The 25,121-nt window shown below is 40.7% G+C and overlaps 1 long non-coding RNA gene across 1 annotated transcript in view; it reads left to right on the plus strand.

Annotated features, from left to right (window-relative positions):
* Positions 1–1,857: 1,857 nt before the first annotated feature.
* Positions 1,858–25,121, plus strand: part of LOC132658310 (uncharacterized) — a 33,653-nt gene continuing 10,389 nt past the window's right edge. The window contains exon 1 of the long non-coding RNA XR_009597743.1: positions 1,858–21,766. This is a non-coding gene — a long non-coding RNA (uncharacterized LOC132658310). The remainder of the gene's footprint in view (positions 21,767–25,121) is intronic.

Raw genomic sequence — 25,121 nt, forward strand, 5'->3', positions numbered from 1 at the left:
AAGTTCACCTCCTCTAGAGGCTTTCAGGAAATGGTACTACCTAATACCATCATATTCTTACTCTAAGATATGATGAGTACTTTGTAGTGTAGACCTTCTTTACTCAAAGTGCGGTCCATGAGCCAGAAACTCTTGGACACCTATTATACATGCAGAATCCCATCTTGCTCCTGAGGTCTGCATGTCAACCAGACTAGGTACTTCAATGCACATCAAACTTTGAGATGCACTGTTCTACAACAGTTTAGTAGCTTCTTTCAAGTTTCAGTGATGGCTCAGTGGTAAAGAATCCTTCTGCCAATGCAAGAGACTCCAGTTCAATCCCTGGGTGGGGAAGATCCTCTGGAGAAGTAAATGGCAACCCACTCCAGTATTCTTGCCTGGGAAATCCCATGGATAGAGGAGCCTGGCCACAGTTCATGGGGTCACAAGAGAGTTGGAAACGGCTTAGCAACTCAACAACAAAGCATCTTCCTTGCGTTTCTAGTTTCTTACTTGGATATCTTTAGAGGTTTTCAGGTCAGAGATCCTATCTCCTAACTTAAAAACAAATTCAATCAAAACTTCTAGTACCCTGAACTAGAATAGCAGCACCCTGAACTATTTGTTGAATGAATGCATGATCTTCCTGTTGACCAAATACAATTATGGAAACAGTCAACTCAGAATTTTGTTTTAATGGTTGATAAATACTATGATGGGCTTACAGACCTTTAGCGATCTTGAGAAAACATCTCACCAAATCTACTTTTACAGATGAAGAAACACTGGAGGCCCAGAGAGGGGAATGACTGCAGCTGGGAGAGCTGGTTTAACACCTTCTATAATGCTCAGATCATACTTTTTACTTTTCCAGTTTCAGCATCACCAATCTTGACACCGCCAAAGTAACAAGTAATCACCCCAAACAGATGCTCAGCAATTCAGGGGGATTCATTTAACTCAAGCGTTTACTCAAAGATTATATGCTTTTGCGTTGTAGACGCTCCATCACAATTCAGAGTGCTTATCATGTGTCTGAGAGAGTGCTAAAGGCCGAGGATACTGAAATAACCATGAAATAACTGAAATAACTTGGCTTTCTGAAGGTCACTGTCTAATGCAGAAAGTCAGGGCAGAGGAAAAACAAAACATGAAGACACTGAAAAACGGGAGCCCTTCACCTAGACCCTTTCAGACACTGTATAGTGCAGCACCACGGATTAATGAAGAAAATGCAGTCGGCTCTAAGTCTGATACATTTCTTTCTTCCCCTTATAATCTTAAACTCTTCTGAGCCCTCTGATTCTGTGTGTGCGTGCGTGTGCATGTGTGATTCCAGCACAATGCAGAACACAGTGAGGCCGCAGTGAAACAAATCAATACTTTCAAAGCCCACTTTATCTACAAGGACAAGTTTTATTTTGTTTTCCCTTTTCTCATGAGTAAACGGCATAGTCACCATAGGTGGAAAACAGGTCCCCTCTCATCGAACCGGGCCCAGCACCCGAGCCTTGCTGCAGAGCTCGCGCCGGTGGGGGAATCCGCAGAGAGCTAGCGGGCCGCGGCGCCCAGTCGCATCCCAGGCGCGAGGAGCCAGGAGCGCCAGCGCAGCCTCGCCTGGAACGCGCCGGCCGCCCTGGGACCGGCGGGGCGGGGCGGGGCCGGGCGCAGCGCCTCCCCGGCCTGGGCCGCGCGGCTCCCGGCGCATTCCAGCACCCTCCTCCCGCGCGCCGCACTCGCTCCCCCGACAGCTGATTCATTGGCTCGGCTGCCCAGACTGCCTGGCGCCGGCCGCGTGACGTCACCCATTCACCGAGCCCGCCTTCCCCCCTCCGCTGGCGCCGGCCGGGCGGTCGCCTTGACGACGCCGACGCCAGCCGGCACAATGACTTCCAGCTGGAGCGTCCCGAGCAGCCCGCGCGCTCTCGCACTCTCGCTGAGCCTAGGAGCGCGGGGGTGGGTTTCTTTTCTTTTCTTTCTTTCTCTTTTTCTCCAGGCTCCTGCGGCTTCCCCCTGCCGGGAAATGCTCTCCCTCTAGTTTTCTAGGGCTCTAATCCCAGTCTCTCCTGAAGCGTGCTTGCGGCCTCCCTTCCTCCGTCGCGGTCTCCCTGGGCTGTGTTTTGCTGGGCAGCATCCCATGCTAGGCTCGGCAGACCTACTGGCGGTTGGGTTCAGCCCTTGGAAGCGCTCACACCTGCAGAGTCTAGGCTCCTGCCAAAAGGCGTAAGGCAAAAGGAGGAAAATTTATTGCCATAATAGCGAAAATGATAAACCTCGGCTGTCCTAGAGAAGAATGTCGGAGTAGGTGTTGATTGCCTCCCACGATCGCAAAACAACTTTTTTAAGAAAGAGTTTCGCGCTATCCCCTCTTAAAACGCGGCGGTTCTTATTTTCCTTTTAAAGCAGACTTCAAGACTTTTAGGAACTTCAAGTTAGGGACTGGACGCTTCCAAAACGATGAATCATCCCAGGAGAGAAAACATATCTGGGAAGTTGTAGTGGTGTAAATAAGAATGGAGAGTATTTGCAAGGAGAGGGAGGGAGGGAGAGAGAAAGAACAAGGAGAGATGGAAGAGGTTGCTGGTTTTCCGAGTAAGGCAAATAGTTCAGTATGCAACCCATTTCCACCCTCACCCCAGCCCACCCCCATCCAAAACTCTTTAAGCCCTGAAGGTGGGCGAGTTGGGGAGGTGAAGGGAGTGAAGAAGACTTAGCTATTGACCAGGGTTGGGTGGGAGGTAATCCTTTATGCTTTATTTCACTTTTATTTTTTTGACAAAACTCTTGCTTCAGAACATCTGCATTTTTGGAAGTAAGTCCATAGCAGAACTAAGCGAAACCCTCCCACGGATAGCATAAATTTGCATTGCCGAAGCTGCCGGTCTGCGGGATTCTTGAGCCGGGAGGAGGCAAATTCCCTTTCCAGCTCTTGCAAAAATACCTCCAGTAAAAGCAAGCCCTTCGGCCCCTTTCTACTTTCCAGGTTTCAGCATATACTTCTTTGCTTTATTTGTTGTTTATATGTTTAGTTCAGTCTCCAAATGGATTTTAAACACTTCGAAGGCAGAGAAGGACTCTCCTAAACTTTACGTCTCCCGACTCAGTTGAATAGATGATGCACAGTGAGTATCTTTGGATGATGGTGCTAAGGAGTGATTACTAAGCACATTGGGCACAGTTATTTGTAAAGAGACTACGACGTAGTAGTTGATGATCATTAATATAACTAATATATTAGAATTCACGATCAAGATTGCAGTATTTACTTTTCACGTTTCCCAGGAAACTGCTGGTGGCAGTCATCAGTTTGTTAATTTTTGTTTCTTTAAACCCACGAACTCATTTTGTTACCCAACAAAAATGAGGACTCAGTGAAACATTAATTTTCTAAAATTGCTGCATATTTAAGTGTGATTGTAATTACTCCTAAGCATTTTAAAATTATAACATCCATACCAAGTGCTTTAGAATCCAAAGAACAATCTATTGGGGTTGACATTTTTTTTTGTATAAAATGGTCTGTAACTTAACGGATGACTGATTATCCCAGCCACATTATTTGGATTCATTTAAGTGCCAGGTTTCAACATGGGGGGACACTATTTAAAACAGATCTGCATATTTATTTTTTTCCCCTTCCTTTCTGTCTTCAACTAGACTTAATCACAGGTATTTCACTCACCTGTAATTTCAGTAACAGCATTAGCTGCCAGTGGTTCCAACCCTAGCCACACTTGAGTGTTACCCTAGGAACTTTTTAAAAAATATGCTTGGCTAGGTTCCTTCCCTAGAAATTTTTGTTTACTTGGTCTGGGGTATGGCCTGGGACATCTTTTTTTAATTAATTTCCCCTTATCAATTCACAGAAAGTTACAAATATAGTAGAACAAGGTTCAATATATCCTTTACTTTGTTTCCATCTTGGTTTACATTTACATAACTATTAAACAGCTGTAAAATCAGGAAACTGACATTGGTATAAAGTGTCCCTGTAATTCTGTGTCATCTCATCATTTGCAGATTGTTGTAGCCACTAGCACAGTCAAGGCCTGGAACTATTCTAACACAACTAGGATCTTCCTGGTGTCCTCCTTTGTAGTAACCCAGCCCCTACCATTCCCTACGGTTGTCAGCTATTTGCCTATTCTTCATCTCTATTATTTTGCCCTTTGAGAAAGATTATATAAGTTGATTCTTACAAGCTTGTGACCTTCGGAGATTGGCTTTTTTTACTCAGCACAATGCTCTTCAGATCTATACAAGGTGTTGCAGGTAACAGTAGTTTGTTCCTTCCTGTTACTGAGAGGTATTTCATCATATGGCTGTACCATCGTTTAATTATTCACCTATTGTAGGACACTGTGATTGTTTCCTTTCTTGGCGGCTGTTCCAAATAAAGTTGCTATGAGCATTCACTTAAAGGTTCTTCTGTGGACGTAAATTGTCATTTCTCTGGGATAAATGCCCAGGAGTGTGATTGCTGGCTCATATGGTAAGTATATGTTTAGTTTTTTAAGAAACTGCCCAACTATTTTCCAGAAATGCTGTACTGTTTTACTTTTCCAACACTCATACACGAGAAAGCATTTTTTATTTTAACTGTTCCAATATGTGTCTAGTGATATCTCACTATGATATTATTAATTTGCAGTTTCCTAATGACTAGTAATGTTGAATATCTTTTAGTGTCTTTATTTGCCATCCACATATCCTCTTCAGTGAAATGTCTCTTCCTATTTTTTTTGCCCATTTTTGTATTAGATTGTTTTGTTTCTTTTGAGTTTTGAGAGTTGTTCATAAATTCTAGATACAGATCCTTTATCAGACATGGGATTTGCAAGTACTTTGTCCCAGTCTTTTTATACTCTTAAAAGATTCTGTTGGAGAGCAAAGTTTTTAATTTTGAGGAAGACCAATATTTTGATATTTTAAAAAGGTATCATGCTTTTGGTGTTGTGTCTAAGAAATTTCCACTACATCGTGGATCTTGAAGATTTTCTTTTATGTTTTCCTTTAAAAGTTTTATAATTTCACATTTTACATTTAAGTGTATAATTCATCTTAAGTTTATTATTATATAAGGTGTAAAGTTTAGATCCAGATGCAAAACAAAAACCAGTCAGGATCATGCTGTACACCTGAAACTAACACAATATTGTAAATCCACTCTTCTTCAATAAAAAAAGACTCAGACAAGTTAGAATTTTGCCCATAGCTGTAGGGTACTGATGTTCACTGTTATCAGTTGCATGAATCATCTTGGCAATTGAATGTAAAAATTCAATATCTGTATTTCCCTTGTGGGCTTCCCTGGTAGGCTCAGTGGCAAAGAATTGGACTGTCAGTTCAGAAGATGTGGGTTCAATCCCTGGACTGAGAAGATCCCCTGCAGAAGGAAATGTCAACCCACTCCAGTGTTCTTGCCTGGGAAATTCCATGGACAGAGTTTGGCGGGCTACAGTCCATGGGGTCACAAAGAGTCAGACATGACTGAGTGACTAAGCAGCAACATTTCCCTTGTTATGCTGTAAAGTTTTTGGTTCTGAAGAACATCTGTTCCTCTCTCTCTGCCTCTTTCTGTCTCTGTTTTTCTCTTAAATCCAGGCAACAAGAAAGCATTCTATCTTTTCTGTAATTTAAAAGGTTTTTAGCAGGTCTGATTTATTTGAAAAGATCTGAATACCGACTCCTGGCAAAACAGAACTCTGTAGTCTACTAATTACAGAGGTATTTGTGCCAAACCTTATTCCTTTGTCTTCCTTGTTGGTATGCTTACATTCAGTCACTCCTTGTACTGCATCTCCTAAAGTAAGACAGAGTATATCACAGCTAAAGTTAGTTTTTTGTTTATTATTAGCCATACCACATGGCATGTGGGATCTTAGTTTCCTGACCAGGGATGGAAGCCGTGCCCTCTGCGTTGGAACACAGAGCTTTAGCCACTGGACCACCAGGGAAGTCTTTTATAGCTGATGGTTAGTTTTATACTATAATAAGAAATCCCTGTCTGTTAGATATGAACTGGGGCTGCCAATTCCATAACTGACAACTTGCTAACATTAAACCAATGCTAAGAGTAAAGCAGCGTGATAGAAAGGATATCTAATTTATTGTACATGTTAATGAAAAAAGGACATATGTATATGTTCATATATATGTGTGTGTGTTTTCTTTTTTCCCTCCACTTTGCCCCATGCCCCCATATCTACACACCTCTATGGTGTGTTCCATTCATTTGTTGTCAGCACTGGGTCACATTCTTATCCCTTAGACTCAGTGGGAGACTTCCAGCCCTTTGTGTTTGGACTAAGTAGAATGTTAACCCTATGACCATGTATTTAAAAAAAAAAAAGAAATAACCTTACAATCATTTGAAACAAAGCCAATTATTACTTTTAAAAAGCTACCTGCTTTCAATTAAGCAGGAAATTATCTAAGGAACCACTTAATTTGCCTTGGTCTGTAGTCTCACAACTGCTTTATGCTGAGTGGAGCATGAAATTAAATATGTAACAACTATTCTAATGGTTATGTTTCAGAATCCAGCATTTTAGAATCTTTAGTATTCTGAGTGGTGACAGATACAAAACATACAACTCAAAGAATAGGACTGGATTGAATTTGAGAAAAAAACGTAGAATGTTATTAATGGCCTCTTGGTATTTTATATATGTTTTAGATATATATGTATATATATATATATTTTTAACTGAGTTTTAAAAGATCTTCTATTAATTTATACATGCAGGAAGGGTAGCCATACCTATATAGAAAAATCTCTTTGATTTACAACAAAATGCCACTTTTTTTTTAACATGGAGATTTTTACACTACTTTTTTGGATCTAAATATAATGTAGATTATACCAAGCTATATTAGAAGAAAAGGTCATAATAAAATTTCACCATTTTGTGAAGAAATGCTAATACTAAATCCTTGCTCGAGGTATCTGTCTTTGTTGAGAGCCGAAACTACAGACTATTTGCAATGGAGAAACTGTTTGTGTAGACATATAAGGGCACTAGTTTATGCAAGAAATTTTAGAAGCTTTGCTAAGATGACACTTCAATCAGTACTTAACAGTGTTGTAAATGCTAGATGGTTCTCAGAGCCTCTTATTTATTTAAAACATTTTTTACAACTTTAAAACTATTTTTGTACTAGATAAATCTTTTCAAACACTAATCATTACGAGTAAACATTAAAAAAAAAATCTCTGTATAAATGTGGATAAAAGCATCCTTATTCTTTTGTAGTTTGTATTCCAAACCAACCCTTTTCTTTCTCTCGCTCTCTCTTTTTTTAAACTAAGTCAGGAATTCTGGCAGTTTTACCAGGGAATTTTCACAAATAGAAAAATATGACTAGATATCTTCCCCTGCTCCCTCCCATACCCAGCCTTGCCCCATTCCCCCACCATGTGTGAATCAGGAGGAGTTTGAGCTGAGATGGCTTGCAAGGTAACAAAGTTACTCTGAAACTCATTTATTTGATGCTAAAGATGCAACCAGTCCATTCTGAAGGAGATCAGCCCTGGGATTTCTTTTGGAAGGAATGATGCTAAAGCTGAAACTCCAGTACTTTGACCACTTCATGCGAAGAGTTGACTCATTGGAAAAGATTCTGATGCTGGGAGGGATTGGGGGCAGGAGGAGAAGGGGACGACAGAGGATGAGATGGCTGGATAGCATCACTGACTCGATGGACGTGAATCTGAGTGGACTCCGGGAGTTGGTGATGGACAGGGAGGCCTGGCATGCTGCGATTCATGGGGTCGCAAAGAGTCGGACACGACTGAGTGACTGAACTGAAAGATGCCTAGTTTCTATAATTGAATCTCTCCATACTTGATGATATTGTTAGAAACATTTTTCTGTTTTAGTAAACTATTTTCTATAAAAATTCTCTGAGAAGCAACAATTAGACCTCTAATTGTTGGCAGCCCCGGAGGAGGATGTGGCTACCCACACCAATAGTCTTATCTGGAGAATCCTGTAGACAGATGCGCCTGGTGGGCTACAATCCATAGGGTTGCAAAGAGTCGGACATGACTGAAGTGACTTAGCGTGCACACTCACATATATCATTTTAGAACAAAAAGTTTCTCCTGCATTTGTCCTTCAGTTTTTTGTTTTAATCAGAGAGTGAGCATTAACCTGAACCCCAGAGTCCTTGTGCCAGAATCTGTGCAACCTGGAGAGAATGGCTGAACCTCTCTGATCCAGGTTTCTATAAACTGCAGTATTGTTTATGTGTGCAATGGACATAATAACTGTCTGTCCAAATAGTGAGCAATTCTCGGGATAAGGTAAGACAAACATCCCTTAAAGTGACTGCCACACAGTAGGACCTTGTTATCAAGATTTAAGTGGCTCCAATTAATTGGTAGATCATCTGAGCTTTTTTTTTTTTTTTTCTAGTTTATGTTCTATTGTGTCGGGTCTTGTGACAAATGCTTCATGTCTGTTATTTCATTTAATTCTCCCAACAGCTTGACAAGCTCAGTCCTAATAGTATTATCTCATTTTACAGCCGAGGAAGTCAGAACACAGATACTGATGATATGATCGTGTATGCCCATTTCGGACAGACAGACAGAAACAGGTAGGGGTGACATCCAGAATTCAAGAGGCCTCTTTGCCTGAAACTCAGCCAGAAGTTTTCCCTGCTTGTCAGACCTACGTGCCTTATCGTCGCCATTGTTTAGTTGCTAAATTGTGTCTCACTCTTTTGCGACCTCATGGACTGTAGCCCACCAGGCTTCTCTGTCCATGAGATTTCCCAGCTGAGACTACTGGAGTGGGTTACCATTTCCTTCTCCAGAGAGTCTTTCCGACATGGATATTGAACCCACATCTCCTGCATTGGCAGGTGGATTCTGTACCACTGAGCCACCAGGGAAGCTCTTCTACCTTATTATAGTATCAGCCTGCAAAACAGTCTTCCACTTTGATCGTGCGTCTTTTGACATGAAATATTAGTGACCGAGTAAAGGATAGTGATGCTTCTAATGCTGTTAGGATGGAAATGGACAGACTTCAGCACGTGGAATTTGTTCCCAGCAAGGCCAAGTCTTTGCTACAATAAAAGATAGAACAGTCCAATTGCATTTATTAGACAAGCATTGAAAGGCAAATGTAAAGATAGAAATAATGCCTTTCTGTACCTGGGAGTGTGATTTATTTATGCACAAGGGGGTTTACTCTTCCAGTTAATGAGCGGGGTCTATGCACACAGTGTCCATTAGTGCTAACGAATGGTGTGTGTGGTGTAATAGGTCGCTGTGCTGAACACGTGGTGCTACAGGAAGTAGATCTATAGATTATAATTTGTACATGTGATATCTCACCTATGAAACCAAGAAAATGAATTAATTATACTCACAAATGTTTGGTGGAGTGACAATTTCAAGAGTTAACAAATTCTTTAAGAAACAGGAGAAAGTGCTTTACTAGGAAATAATTGGGTGATATTTTTAAAATCTCACCGTTGGGGAAAAGACATTTAATCCAAAGGAGTGAATCGGAAGACAGGACCTAAAATAATATTTCAGTTCAGTTCAGTTTAGTCGCTCAGTTGTGTCTGACTCTCTGCGACCCCATGAATCGCATAATATTTAGAACCCTGCAATTCACAAGTCAAAACTGGTCTTGATTTAGATTAGAGGTGTCATTTGATCTTAAGGATGTAGGAGTAGCCTTTACCTAGCTAGGCAGTCACTCCTGAGAGCCTGATGTGGCTCCAGGAAATAGAGTTTCTTGTTATTTCTTTTCATGGAAAGTAGAAAATGAAAATGTATTTGGTTTTAGGGAGCAGTAACCAATGCTCAGCTGGTAAAATGTACCAGGTTTTCAAAATAAATGATCCAAATCTTAGGGTTTCATCCATCTACACAATATACCTTCTGACTGCGGGCCACAGGGAACCACAAACTTTTCTTTCAAGCCATTCCTAGTGTCTGTGGCTGCCATGCCAAAAAAAAAAAAAAAAAAAAAGAGGAAAAAGAGAGAAAAGCAACACCAAGCTATGTTCTTGTGTGATTTCTGTATAAGTTTTCTTTCTCCCTTTACTTGTAATGTACAGTCTGTTACTGATATACAATGAAGAGTGAGCAACAGGTGTGTATGCCGGTTGGACACCTGTATCAAAAATAAACTCAGCTTGAAGAGAAAGAAAGAAAAAAATACAACTACTTAAGCTTTGTATTTCTGGAAGACAATTACAAGTCTAGTCCCAACTTTATTTGAATTTACTCCCTGCCTGTGTTTGAATGTTAGACTTTTTATACTAAGCAAGGTATAAGCATGCAGTGAGTAAGCAGAAAAGTTCGTGAAAGGGACTTCTCTTGGGAAGTCACAAAAACAGAACATTATTTTAGAAGATAGTAGAATGATTGTCAGGACATCATTGTCTTCCCTAATTTCTATGGTTAGAGAAACACAGATTCAGCTCTCTGGATTACTACATTATGCTCTGTTGTGACTCAGTTTCTTACTTGTCGAATGGGTATAGGAACATGTCTCTGCAATGAGCAGGAAAGTTACACAAGGTGGATGAGCTATCATAATGTTTAAAAGACAGTACTGTTTTTTAAGCGAAGTGTTATGAAACATCGTTAATCAACATTGTTAAAATAATGGGACAAACCATAACAAGAATATCTTGTCCATAAGGCCCTATGAGGAAGCGGTCTAAAGCATTTAGCTAATTCTGTCAGTACTACTGGAGAAGGCAATGGCATCCCACTCCAGTACTCATGCCTGGAAAATCCCATGGACGGAGGAGCCTAGTAGGCTGCAGTCCATGGGGTCGCTAAGAGTTGGACACAACTGAGCGACTTCACTTTGACTTTTCACTTTCATGCATTGGAGAAGGAAATGGCAACCCACTCCAGTGTTCTTGCCTGGAGAATCCCAGTGACGGGGGAACCGGTGGGCTGCCGTCTATGGGGTTGCACAGAGTCGGACACGACTGAAGCGACTTAGCAGCAGCAGCAGCGGTTGATACTGTGTATAAAATAGATGGCTAATGAGAATGTACTGTGTAGCACAAGGAAGTCTGCTTAATGCACTGTGGTGACCTGAATGCGAGGGAAGTCCAAAAGGGAGTGGATTTTTGGTGGTGCTACTGGTAGAGAACCCACCTGCCAGTACAGGAGAGCTAAGAGACAACCACCTCAATCCCTGGGTAGGAAAGATCCCCTGGAGAAGGGCAAGGCAACCCACTTCAGTCTTCTTGCCTGGAGAATCCCACGGACAGAGAAGCCTGGTGGACTACAGTCCATAGGGTCGCCAAGAGTTGGATGTGACTGAAGCAACTTGCCATGTACACATACATAGGTATATGTATGGCTGATTTATCTTACTGTACAGTAGAAACTAACAGCATTGTAACTCAACTATACTCCAATAAAAATTAATTTAAAAAGAAAAATCTCTATATTGGCTATTAGGAACCTATCATAGTTTTCAAAGTATATCTTGAATGAGGAACTAATAGTAAATGAGTGCCTATTTCACTTTTCACTTTGGGATTAAATAATTAAAGGCCATAGAAAAGGAATTGCAAAAACATATAAGCGTCTGAATGCAGAGTTCCAAAGAATAGCAAGAAGAGATAAGAAAGCCTTCTTCAGCGATCAATGCAAAGAAATAGAGAAAAACAACAGAATGGGAAAGACTAGAGATCTCTTCAAGAAAATTAGAGATACCAAGGGAATATTTCATGCAAGGATGGGCTTGATAAAGGACAGAAATTGTATGGACCTAACAGAAGCAGAAGATATTAAGAAGAGTTGGCAAGAATACACAGAAGAACTGTACAAAAAAGATCTTCACGACCCAGATAATCATGATGATGTGATCACTCATCTAGAGCCAGACATCTTGGAAAGTGAAGTCAAGTGGGCCTTAGAAAGCATCACTACGAACAAAGCTAGTGGAGGTGATGGAATTCCAGTTGAGCTGTTTCAAATCCTGAAAGATGATGCTGTGAAAGTGTTGCACTCAATATGCCAGCAAATTTGGAAAACTCAGCAGTGGCCACAGGACTGGAAAAGGTCAGTTTTCATTCCAATCCCAAAGAAAGGCAATGCCAAAGAATGCTCAAACTACTGTACAACTGCATTCATCTCACATGCTAGTAAAGTAATGCTCAAAATTCTCCAAGCCAGGCTTCAGCAATATGTGAACTGTGAACTCCCTGATGTTCAAGCTGGTTTTAGAAAAGGCAGAGGAGGCAGAGATCAAATTGCCAACATCTGCTGGATCATGGAAAAAGCAAGAGAGTTCCAGAAAAACATCTATTTCTGCTTATTGACTATGCCAAAGCCTTTGACTGTGTGGATCACAATAAACTGTGGAAAATTCTGAAAGAGATGGGAATACAGACCACCTGACCTGCCTCTTGAGAAATACGTATGCAGGTCAGGAAGCAACAGTTAGAACTGGACATGGAACAACAGACTGGTTCCGAATAGGAAAAGGAGTATGTCAAGGCTGTGTATTGTCACCCTGCTTATTTAACTTCTATGCAGAGTACATCATGAGAAATGCTGGACGGGAAGAAACACAAGCTGGAATCAAGATTGCCAGGAGAAATATCAATAACCTCAGATATGCGGATGACACCACCCTTATCGCAGAAAGTGAAGAGGAACTCAAAAGCCTCTTGATGAAAGTGAAAGAGGAGAGCGAAAAAGTTGGCTTAAAGCTCAACATTCAGAAAACGAAGATCATGGCATCCTGTCCCATCACTTCATGGGAAATAGATGGGGAAACAGTGTCAGACTTTATTTTTGGAGGGCTCCAAAATCACTGCAGATGCTGATTGCAGCCATGAAATTAAAAGATGCTTACTCCTTGGAAGAAAAGTTATGACCAACCTAGACAGTATATTCAAAAGCAGAGACATTACTTTGCCGACTAAGGTCCGTCTAGTCAAGGTTATGGTTTTTCCTGTGGTCATGTATGGTTGTGAGAATTGGACTGTGAAGAAGGCTGAGTGCCGAAGAATTGATGCTTTTGAACTGTGGTGTTGGAGAAGACTCTTGAGGGTCCCTTGAACTGCAAGGAGATCCAACCAGTCCATTCTGAAGGAGATCAACCCTGAGATTTCTTTGGAAAGAATGATGCTAAAGCTGAAACTCCAGTACTCTGGCCACCTCATGAGAAGAGTTGACTCATTGGAAAAGACTCTGATGCTGGGAGGGATTGGGGGGCAGGAGGAGAAGGGGACGACTGACGATGAGATGGCTGGATGGCATCACTGACTCGATGGATGTGAGTCTGAGTGAACTCCGGGAGATGGTGATGAACAGGGAGGCCTGGCATGCTGTGATACATGGGGTCGCAAAGAGTTGGACACGACTGAGTGACTGAACTGAACTGAACTGTACCACTTGTCCAGTCTTCTTTACTAATTTTATTGCTGAGAGTGAAGATAACCTCAGATTCTTTCTCAATAGAGGACCTTAAGACATCCCTATCAGTCAACTGGAATTCATATGCAACAAAGTGTATTTGCAATCCTGAAATATTTGGTGTTAGTTGCTCAGTAATATTTAGAGAGATTAATAATCAAAGGGGGCAGGGTTAATGATGGGCGTGACACTTACCTGGGGCCTTTTAATGCTTGATGATCATGAGTATATTCAAACATACCATGAGTTTGAGCAAATTCTGGGAGATAATGAATGACAGGGAAGCCTGATATGCTGCAGTCCGTGGAATTGCAAAGAGCTGGACACAACTGAGCAACTGAACAACAACAAGGACACGGGTTTCCCCGGTGGCTCAGGAATAAGGAATCCACCTGCCAATGAAGAAGATGCAGGTTCGATCCCTGGGTTGGGAAGATCCTCTGGAGAAGGAAATGGCAACCCACTGCAGTATTCCTGCCTGGAGTATCCCATGGACAGAGGAAGCTGACTAGCTACAGTCCATGGGGTTGCAAAAAGTCAGACATGGCTTTGTGTCTAAACAGCAAAGGCAACAACAATACCAAGACACAGAAGAGCTGAAGGCTACATATATCCCCCAAAGAGATGTCATTTTTGTGATAGCATATGCCAATGTGGAATCTACTGTGTGATAAGTAGAGAAAGTATATTGATATGAATTACACATAGAAAGTGAAGTCGCTCAGTCCTGTTCAACTCTTTGCTACCCCGTGGAGTATAGCCCACCAGGCTCCTCTGTCCATGGGATTTTTGAGGCAAGAATACTGGAGTGGGTTGCCATTTCCTTCTCCAGGGGATCTTCCCAACCCAGGAATCGATCCCAGGTCTCCCGCATTGCAGGCAGATGCTTTAACCTCTGAGCCACCAGGGAAGCCCCGTTACACATAGAAATTGTCTACAATTTACAAAGCAATTTATTACTATTGCTACTGTTGACAATAGAAAGGGAGGAAATAAAGAAGGAAGAAAAAGAAATTTCTTTTTTCTGGCAGTACTTGAGTTTAAAGCAAGGGTAGGCTTAAAGTGAAGCTCTCTTGGGATTTCCGTAGGGCTCCAGTGGTTAAGACTTCATCTTCCAATGTAGTGGATTCAAACTTGATCCCTGGTTGGGGAGCTAAGATCCTACATGCCTTATGGCCAAAATACCAAAATATAAAGCAGAAGCAATATTATAGCAAATTCAATAAAGACTTTAAGAATGGTCCGCAACAAAGAAATCTTTTAAAACATGAATAAAATGAAGTTCTCTTGATTCCAGATTATTCAGTTAGTTTGTGTATATAAAAAAAAATCTAGGTTTATATATAATTTGTGAAAGTGAAAGTCGCTCAGTCGTGTCCGACTCTTTGCAACCCCATGGACTATCCACTCCATGGTATTCTCCAGGCCAGAATACTGGAGTGAGTAGCCTTTCCTTTCTCCAGGGGATCTTCCCGACCCAGGGATGAGACCCAGGTCTCCCACATTGCAGGCAGATTCTTTACCAGCTGAGCCACAAGGGAAGCCATTTCAAAACCCAAAGTAAAGAAATGGAGTACGTGTGGTGCATACAAAGATGGGTGAGATGGGGGTCCCTGTCCTTGAGGGGCCCAGTGTATAAGGACGAGGTTGTTTGTCCTCAGTTCCTCAGTCGTGTCTGACTTTGTGGAAAGTAAACAAATAATCACGGTTTAATGCGGATGTGCTGCAAGCATCTAGTCAAGGTACCTGGTGAATGAATCAACCACTGGACTATGGTGCTTGTCTCTCTTTCACACTGATGGAGACTGAAAGTGAAAGTGAAGTTGCTCAGTCATGTCTGACTCTTTGCGACCCTGTGGACTGTAGCCCACCAGGCTCCTCCGTCCATGGGATTCTCCAGGCAAGAATACTGGAGCAGGTTGCTATTTCCTTCTCCAGAGGATCTTCCCGAAGCAGGGATCGAACCCAGGTCTCCCGCATTGCAGGCAAATGCTTTACCCTCTGAGGTACCAGGGAAACCTGATAGGGACTGCTTCATGTTAAAAATATATATTTTAATGAAAAAATTATTGATATTCAAGTGATGAAAAAATTGTACCAGCCATATTGCTTTATGGAAATGTACATGTATTATGTGAGTGAAGTGAAGTCGCTCAGTCGTGTCCAACTCTTTGAGTCCCTGTGGGCTGTGTCCATGGGATTTTCCAGGCAAGAGTACTGGAGTGGGTTGTCATTTCCTTCTCCAGCGGATCTTCCAGACCCAAGCATCGAACCCAGGTTTCCCACATTGTAGGCAGATGCTTTACCATCTGAGCCATCAGGGAGATCTATATGTGTTATGAATAAGAAATTACCTTTTGTAGAATTTATGCCTAAAATTAATTCATACCATGCATTGTCAGCAGTTCATTTAATCCTAAAAGTTTCAATGCTATAATGATGACTTTAAAAAAAAAAAAAAACACTGAGATTTTAGGCTTTTTTTTTTCTTTAGAAAAAAGTTTATTTATTACTCTTTTTAAAAACAGCAGTTAAAGTACAGGTTCAACAAACATCTGACACCCCTCTCTCTTCCATGACCTCCTGTGAAATGCTCATCCATTTGCTGCCATTGTTCTTTGTTAAAAGATGCATTTATGGTTCTAAAGGCCCCTACAAGTACTGCTTTACTTGCAACCCACATATCTGGAGAGTGTTCACTGCTATTTAGGTCTGAGCCACCGGGGAAGCCTCTATTTATTTTTAGATTTCCATTTTGATTTCTTAGTTGGCTCAGAAATGATGTAGAGGTATAGGGTCAGAACAGTTTTGGTTTTTCTTTTATTGTTTTGGTTGGGAGATAGGCAACACATTCAAAAATCCAAAAGGATTTTAGGCTTGTTTTAAAACCAAATGGAAGTTTCATTCACTTCCTCGACATGTAATTACTGAGTACTTGCTATGGCCCAGACATGGTTAGCTCTTTTGATAGATTCTTTTGCAATCTAGTAGGGAAGGCAATGGCAGTCCATTCCAATGCTCTTGCCTGGAAGATCCCATGGGCGGAGGAGCCTGGTAGGCTGCAGTCCATGGGGTTGCGAAGAGTCGGACATGACGGAGCAACTTCACTTTCACTTTTCACTTTCCTGCATTGGAGAAGGAAATGGCAACCCACTCCATTGTTCTTGCCTGGAGAATCCCAGGGATGGGGGAGCCTGGTGGGCTGCCGTCTATGGGGTCGCACAGAGTCGGACCCGACTGAAGTGACTTAGCAGCAGCAGAGGAAATAAAAGCTGTACCTGGTACTATTACTACAGGGAAGAACGTAGCTTGCCCCATAAAGGACTCACCAATTATTATAGAGTTGTTTTTTTTTCCTTCCTCAATTCCTGTGTTGAAAACCATTTAAAGCCTAAGGGATAGTGTCAGAAGGTGGGGCCTTTGAGGGTGATGAGGTTGAGAGGGTGGAGCCCCCTGAATAACTCCCTCATTCCCCCCACCCCCACCATGTGAGGATACAGCAAGAAGTCAGCAACCTGCAGCTCAGAAAGCCTTCACTTGAACCCAACCACGCGGCACCCTGATCTTAGACTTCCAGCTTCCAGAACCGTGAGAAATAAATTTCTGTTGTTACATATCATAGTCTGTGGTATTTTTTGCTATGGCAATCCAGATGCCTATGACACCAATAAAAACTACTGAAGTTAAAGGTAGAGAAGATTTCTTCTAGCCTTATGAAACTAGAGTGTGGGTTAGAGATAGTTCATAATTAATAGCACGTAGGTTAGGGCTTCAAGTAAAATATACAATCATTCTACCTGTGTATACACACATATTTTTATAGAAGAGTAGTGTACATATGAGAGTGTAGTGTATGGCTTGAAATATTTTCACAAAAGGTATCCAGCCCTATAATCACTGCTCAGGTCAAGAACTAAACCATTATCATCTGGTCTATGATACTTCTTGAGGCGTTTTTCTTTTTTTTTTTTCCTGTGGTGGTTCATTGATTTCAGTACCATTTGTTGAAAACATTTTCCTTTCCCCATTGAATTTTCTTGGCATATTTGCCCAAGTCAATTGACTCTACAGATGTGAGTCTATTTCTGTGTCTCTTCTCTTCTTAATGGTGCCCTTTGATAAATATAAATTTTTAAATTTGACAATAATAAACCTACTTTTACAGTGAGTGCTCATTGTGTCCTGCTTATGAAATGTTTGCCTATCCAAGGTCATGAAGATATTCTCATGTATTTTCTTTTAAAAGCTTTTTGTTTTACCTCTCGTGTTTAGATCTACAGTATCTCTGGGACAGATTTATGTGTGTGTATGATATGAGGTGAGAATAAAGATTTACTTTTTTCCATGGTTATCCAGTTGACCCAGAACCATTTGTAGAAAATTCTGTCATTTCCCCAACGCATTGCAGTGAGTGGCTTCTTCATCCTAAATCAGATGACCTCATGTGTATATTTCACTTTCTGCATTCTATTCTGTTCTCTTGATATTTTAATGGTAATTTATACTATTTTAATGAATATAGCTTTATAATAAGTCTTGATATCTGGAGTGCAAATTATCTAGCTTTTTGTTGTTGCTCAGAACTGTTGTAGTGATTTTTGCCTTCTTGCTGAAATTTATTTGTCAATTTTTATATATATGTGTGTGTGTTATATAATGTACGTTTTATATATATATATATATATATATATATATATGGGCTTGCTGGGGACTTAAGTATGATTGTATTCATCTATTGCTAAATTTGAAGAGCATTATTAGCTTTCTAATATTGAGCCATTCAATTTATGGATGTGGTATAATTCTCCATTCATTTACATCTTATAACATAGCTCTCCTTGTAATTTTATAGTTTTTTAATGCAGAGGTCTTATAAATTTTGTTTTTTAGGGTTTATACCTAGGTATTGGATTTTTAAAATATTTGTGATAATGTTTTCATGTGTCAACTTGACTAAAGTCCAGTAGACTAGTCCTTCCTATGCTAGACCAGTGATTCAATCAAATACCGATGCTGTGAATATATTTTGTATAACTAGTCCCTATAACTGCTGGACCTTAAGTGAGGGAGATTACGGGATAATCTGGATGGGCCTGACTGCATCAATTGGAAGGACTTAAAATCAGGACTGAGGTTTCCCTTTCAGAGAGAAGAAATTGGGACCCAGGATGACAGCACTGGGTTGTGCCCGTGGAGATTCATTCCATTCAGGATGCTTCTATTCAGGACGCTTCCTGATGGCCTGGCCTTTGAATTTCTTACTGACTTAGCCCTCACAAATGAATAAATTATCTACGTATCTACCATCTTTCACTTACCTGTCTATTTAGTTATCATCTATCTCTCACTAGTTCTTCTCTGATTAAACAGTGATTGAAACAGATTTTGGTGCTAGAAATGATTCCAGACTAATAGGAGCTTAAGGATGAGTTCTCTGAATTGGCGCAAGGCAGTTCGTGGAGTGATACAGCAAAGGAATTACTCAGATTATCGCCATTGTATGCCCCTCATTAAATACCACGACCTCAGAAAGATTAAAATATTGTAACCAATCTAAACAGCTGTGCTATGCAGCATCCCCATCCAGCACTGGGATTTAATTATAATAAATTAAAGTTTTAATATTCATACCCTATGTGATGCTAAATGTCTAAGCATCTTTTAAATGATCTTTTAAATTTTTGTATCATTGGAAAGAATACATGGTTTGGGGGTGTTGGATATGAGGAGAAATAGAGTGGGATGGTCCAGGATTTTCTGATAAGGTTTGGGATATTTTGTTGTATTCAAATCCTGATCTACTCATTTCTCAGAGCCTTGATTTTATTCTTCTGATGTCAGAGAACATATTACTTTGCTCATGTTCAAAAGCCAAAGATTAAAAAGCCAAAGGGAATACATTTTTTAAAAAGTTTGCTTGGGCCTTCCCTGGTGGTCCAGTGGTTAAGATTCCCTGCTTCCAGTGCAGCGGATATGGGTTCCATCCCTGATTGGGAAACTAAGATCCAGCATGTCAAGCAGCGCAGCCAAAAAATGAAAACATTTTGCTTGCTGTTTACAGCAGGCTAGTATTTATGAGTCTTCTCTTCTTGGAAGTGAGAATGAGCCCTGGTGGTCCTAATGGACTTGATTTCCTCGGTCAGCACAGGCAGACCATTCTTGCACGGAGATTTGCAGGCATCACAGCTGCTGCATTTTAATTTTTACACAGATTGAAAGAATATGTGAGCTGAATGCACCCTGGGCGAACCTGCAACCCTAATCTCCAAGGGAACCGGGAACTTAATGACGCCTCCGCCACCTCTGAGCAAACACATCCAGAGCAGACCTGGGAGGGATCAGGGCCAGACAAGCTGAGCACACAGCTTGGTCCTCTGGAGAAATGTTTTGTCTTTCTAATCCTAAAGTATGGGGTATAATGGAGTATAGAGGATCTGTTAGGAATAAAACAGCCAAATGAAAAAGGAGGGAGCAAAGAATGGCAAAACTTTGGGGTCATCACACCAACCGAAAATAAAGAAAGCATGTATGGAAATAGAGGGGGAGAAAAGAGGTAACCCAAAGATGTAGCCCAGAGGGACCAGGGAGAGAGATAGCAGCACCCATTCTGCTTTTCTATATGGCAACAGAAACATTTCTGCTTCTTTTCTGTATGCTTCAGACATAAACTTGAGGTATTCTCTTGGGAGAAACATTTAATTAATTAAGGTACAGTTTGGCTGACCTAGGACTTTGCAGAAGGCCATGAGAGTATTTGCATTTTCATAGCTCCCACAAATCTCTCGAGATGGCGTTGTCATTCCCGTTTTCCAGATGAGCTGAATTCAGTGACTGAGTCCAGTACAAGATCCTCAAGGAGGTTGAGAGATACATCACTTGACTATTTCTTGAGTAAGGACTTAAGGAAATAATGAACACTCATATTTCCAAAATACAGTTTTGTGAGTCTTTTCGTTTACTTATCACATAGTATTTTGAGGCAGGCAAGGCAAGGGTTATAATGGAAAATGTGCCTGGTTGAGGAAACCGAGGATTAGAGACGTGGAGAGACACCAAATTTCAAGCTTGGAAGCTGGAAGCTTTGGACCACATCTGTCCTGCTTGTTACACATCGCAGAATGACTTCAGTACAGGGACTTACACCTCTTTGCCTTTACCAGCCCATCTCCCTGAAATATCCGTATTTAACTCCAACTCCTGAGCTAGGTATAGTTTCACTGGGAGCCTGGAGGTGATCCACCCCACTATAACCATCAGACTTTGGGGGAAAGGCTCAGGGTCACTGCAACTGGAGCTGAACCTGGGTTGGTACCTCTGGGGGCTCACATCCTCCTGAATCTACTGGAAGAGGAGGCTACAGAATGTCCACCAACTCAGAAAAATTGACGCTCCTTCCAGTGGGCAGGGGGAAAAACTTGGGAATAGTAATACAAGAGGGAAGAACAAGGGACTAGACTGGTGACTCAGATGGTAAAGAATCCGCCTGCAATGCAGGAGACCGGGATTTGATCCCTGAGTTGGGAAGACCCTTGGACAAGGGAATGGCTACCCACTCCTGGATTCTTGCCTGTAGAACCCCATTGGCAGAGGAGTCTGGCGGGCTACCATCCATGGGGCTGCAGAGTTGGACATGACTGAGTGACTGACTCACTCAGAAGAACAAATCTGACTCCATATTGGATCTATTCCTTTTCTTCTAACCTTCTGGCTCTTGTTGCCTGGGCTTAGGCAAGCAGGCTCTGCACCTTTTGTGAGAGAATGTTGCTTATAGCCTGAAATGTACAGGATAAGGTATCCCACGGGCTCTGACCTTTAAGGGTCTGTATAGGGATAGAAAGTGGCAGAACAGAGAATAACATTTGTCTTGTTCAAGGTTTACAGGAACACCATGACCTGACTTTGGACAGCTTGCAAGATCAAAGGATTCTGATACAGAAAAGTTTGCAACAATTAACCACACATCTCCCTCACCTTGTCTTTAAAAGTGTTTTGCTGAAACCCTTCTGGGAGTTCGTGGCCCTGCAGTAAACCTTTCTCTGCTCCAAGTCCGTTTTGGTTTGTTTGATCTCACTGTGCATCAGGCACCTGAACATGTCCTACAGCTCCAGGAGTTGGTGATGGACAGGGAACCCTGCTGTGCTGCAGTCCGTGGGGTCGCAAAGAGTCGGACACGACTGAGCGACTGAACTGAAATGAACAGATTCACCAGGTGAAAGTAATCCAGGCGTCCTTGCCTTTGGTTCGGGCCATTTTCCAGCCCAAGAGAGGTCCTTTGCTTCCTTCGTTCCCAGAACCATCTGCTGACCAATCTGAGGTTAAACAAACCATTCGTTCAGCTTCCCTCTGCCAACTGGCTACAGAGAGGTAATAATAATAACTGTCATTGATTGAGTGCTTTGTTTATATTGCTTTGTTAAGACCTCTGAGGTTATTTCAAAATTGTGGAAGTGTAAAATGAGGCTAGGTGAGGTAGACGGAGGTGCCTAAAGTTATCTACTTAGTAATGAGCCAGATCAGAGCCTGGGCATGCCATGTAGAAGTGTCATGCTTCTTAATTCTGTTTACCTTGAGCCGGGACAGGAAGGAAGGTCATTTCATACTGTACTTGGTGTCTGGTTTTGCCCCACGAAAGATGCCCTGATTGAACTTTCTCAGGGAACCAGCCGGCTCCTGCTTGCCTTCTATTAATTACCTGTGCAGACAGCCTTGCACTTTAATATTGCCTCACACCTGAGACTCTCCCAAGGTTATTAGACTGTGTCCTAAGGTAAGGAAAATTATTTTTAAACGTTAGTGCTTAACGGTGTTCAAAGTGACTGAATCACCTACAGGGTTCTGTCCTGGGCTCCAGGAAAATAAAGATAAATTAAAACTGGCCCTTCTTCTCCAGGAGCTTTTGGATGTGGAGCAAGTATCACCTTCAAATGAAGCAAATGGACATGTTCTAGACGGACAACATGTGACAATAAATAGAATGAGTAATGCAGATAATAGAGAATCGTAAATAATGTGACAGATGTACTGTATAATGTAGAGTAATAATACCAAGGAATATTTGGTAAGAGCATTTCCTCTGATATGGATGGTAACTGTCTGAAAGAGTTAATTTATCCCACAGTTCAGCTTAGTTCAGTTCAGTTGCTCAGTCGTGTCCAACTCTTTGCTGCCCCATGGACTGCAGCACACCAGGTTTTCCTGTCCATCACCAACTCCCAGAGTTTACTCAGACTCATGTCCATAGAGTCGTTGATGCCATCTAACCATCTCATCCTCTGTCGTCCCCTTTTCCTCCTGCCCTCAATCTTTCCCAGCATCAGGGTCTTTTCCAATGAGTCAGTCCTTCCCATCAGGTGGCCAAAGTATTGGAGTTTCAGCTTCAGCATCAGTCCTTCCAATGAATATTCAGGACTGATTTCCTTTAGGATGAACTGGTTGGATCTCCTTGCAGTACAAGTGACTCTCAAGAGCCTTCTCCAACACCACAGTTCAAAAGCATCAATTCTTCAGTGCTCAGCTTTCTTTATAGTCCAGCTCTCACATCCATACATGACTACTGGAAAAACTATAGCTTTGACTAGATGGATCTTTTTTGGCAAAGTAATGTCTATACTTTTTAATATGCTATCTAGGTTTTTAAAAGGAAGAGGTAGTAAGAAAAACCAGTCCTACAATTTAATATTTCTGGGTAAAGTCAGAGAAAAAGTATCATTTCTGAGTGTAAGTACTTAATAAATTAATACTTCGTAGAATAGCTATTGGTATTGACTAAGAATTCATCAAATGTTAAATATTATTATTGTCTCTTCAGTGAAACAATTGCTTATATTTTACGTGGTGATTCAAATGAATGTTACATAATGCATAATATTTGGTGATGGAGTCTGATTTCATAAAGGTATTTTTCATTGCAAAAATTTTTTACTTTTTTCATTTTGTATTTTTGTCAGTAAAAGTAGAGTATTTGGGGGAGAAATGTGTAGTTTTGTAGCTCGGCTCAGTAACTATATCCCCTCCGGTATTAACTGGTAGTTACTTCACAAATCCATACGTTTTTAAAAGAACAGGTATCTTTTCAAGTAATTCAAAAATGTTTTCTAGGTACTTGTTTATATTCAAAGTCTGTTATCTTGCACGAACATTCCCCCAAACATACACCAGGCATTCTTCTCATATTTTGAGTTGTCAATATGAAATGTACTTAAAGTTTCCCCCAGCATCAGTTTTCTCTGTAAGTTTTTCAACACATTTCCTATGCTTTGATAACAGATAATGTCTTGTTTTGCAATTACTTTCAAGAAAATGACTTCTATAGTTTTCTACCTTTAACTCATATTAAAACTACGCCAATAAGCTGGTTGTCACACATCTTTGTGTCAAACTGAATGTAGCATTTGCAGAAGCTAATGAGAAAGGTTCCCTTCCTGAGCAGTACTGATACTCAGTCATGGAATTACCTGCCCAGGTAGTATTCCCAGCCCTTGCTGTCTTGCTGAAATGACTTGCATTTTGTGGAAGCTGAGCTATTTGGACCATTACTTGTAAGGTGAGGAAAGCTTTTTGAGAGGCCCTTGGATAATAAGAAAAACAGGAACTAAACAGGTAGATGTAATATAGTGGAACAAATTACCTATCATGATAAATTTGCTAGCAGTCCCTTTTTTGGACAGGTATTTGTATGTGTTGTTTGCTTACCTTTCTGTACGCTTAAAGGCCATATTATGAAAGTACTACATTCTCATACAAATTTGAAAATTATTGAAAATAACTTTAAAAATATCACCAACCCCATTCATAGACAATCTCTGTCAACATTTTAATGTATTATATCTTTTGACGTCCCGTGTATATTAAAAAATCATTACAGTATGTACATATCATTTTTTATCCTTTTGTCTGGCTTTTCTAGAATTTCATCTAAAGGGAGTATATAGTCTTTTGTGTCTGGCTTCTCTTGCTTTACATAAGCCTCTCGAGAACATCTATGCTATTGTTGAATCATATTTCATCGTAAGGATGTACCACTAATAGTTTATCCCTTCATTAATTGATGAGTATCGAGTTTGTTCCAGCTTTTGACAATTATTAGGTGAATAAAGCAGCTCTGAATTTGAGTACAATTCTTTGTATGGGCACGTTTTCATTTCTTTTTGATAAGTACTTAGGAATGGAATTGCTGGCCATATTGTATGTGTGTATTTAAATTGATAAAAAACTACCAGCTTATTTTCCAAAGTGGCAGTTCTGTTCTGCATCCTCACAAGCCATGCATAAGAATCTAGTTGCTAGACATCTTCACCAACACTTGGCATCGTCTGTCTTTATAAATTTTTCTTTATTTTAGTCATTCTTGTGGGTATCTAGTAGTTTTAATGAGTGTTTTTCTAATGATTAATGATGTTGAAAATTTTCATGTGCTTATTTGTCTTCCTTATGTCTTCTTTAATATCTGCTGCCTTTTTTATTGGATTGTTTGCTTTTCTTATGGAGTTATAAGAATTGTTAATATAGTCTGCATACAAGTCCTTTATCAGATATATGTTCTACAAACATATTTTTTCTCAAACATATATTTTCTCACAATCTGTAGCCAACCTTTTCATTTTCTTAACAGTACCTTTAGAATAGTAAAATTTTAGCAAACATTTCAGTTTTGATGAAATCTATTCAATCAATTTTTTCTTTTTGAGTCCTGGTTTAAAAATATTTGCCTAACCTAAAA

Source organism: Ovis aries, chromosome 20 (assembly GCF_016772045.2).
Source record: "Ovis aries strain OAR_USU_Benz2616 breed Rambouillet chromosome 20, ARS-UI_Ramb_v3.0, whole genome shotgun sequence".
NCBI lineage: Eukaryota > Metazoa > Chordata > Mammalia > Artiodactyla > Bovidae > Ovis > Ovis aries.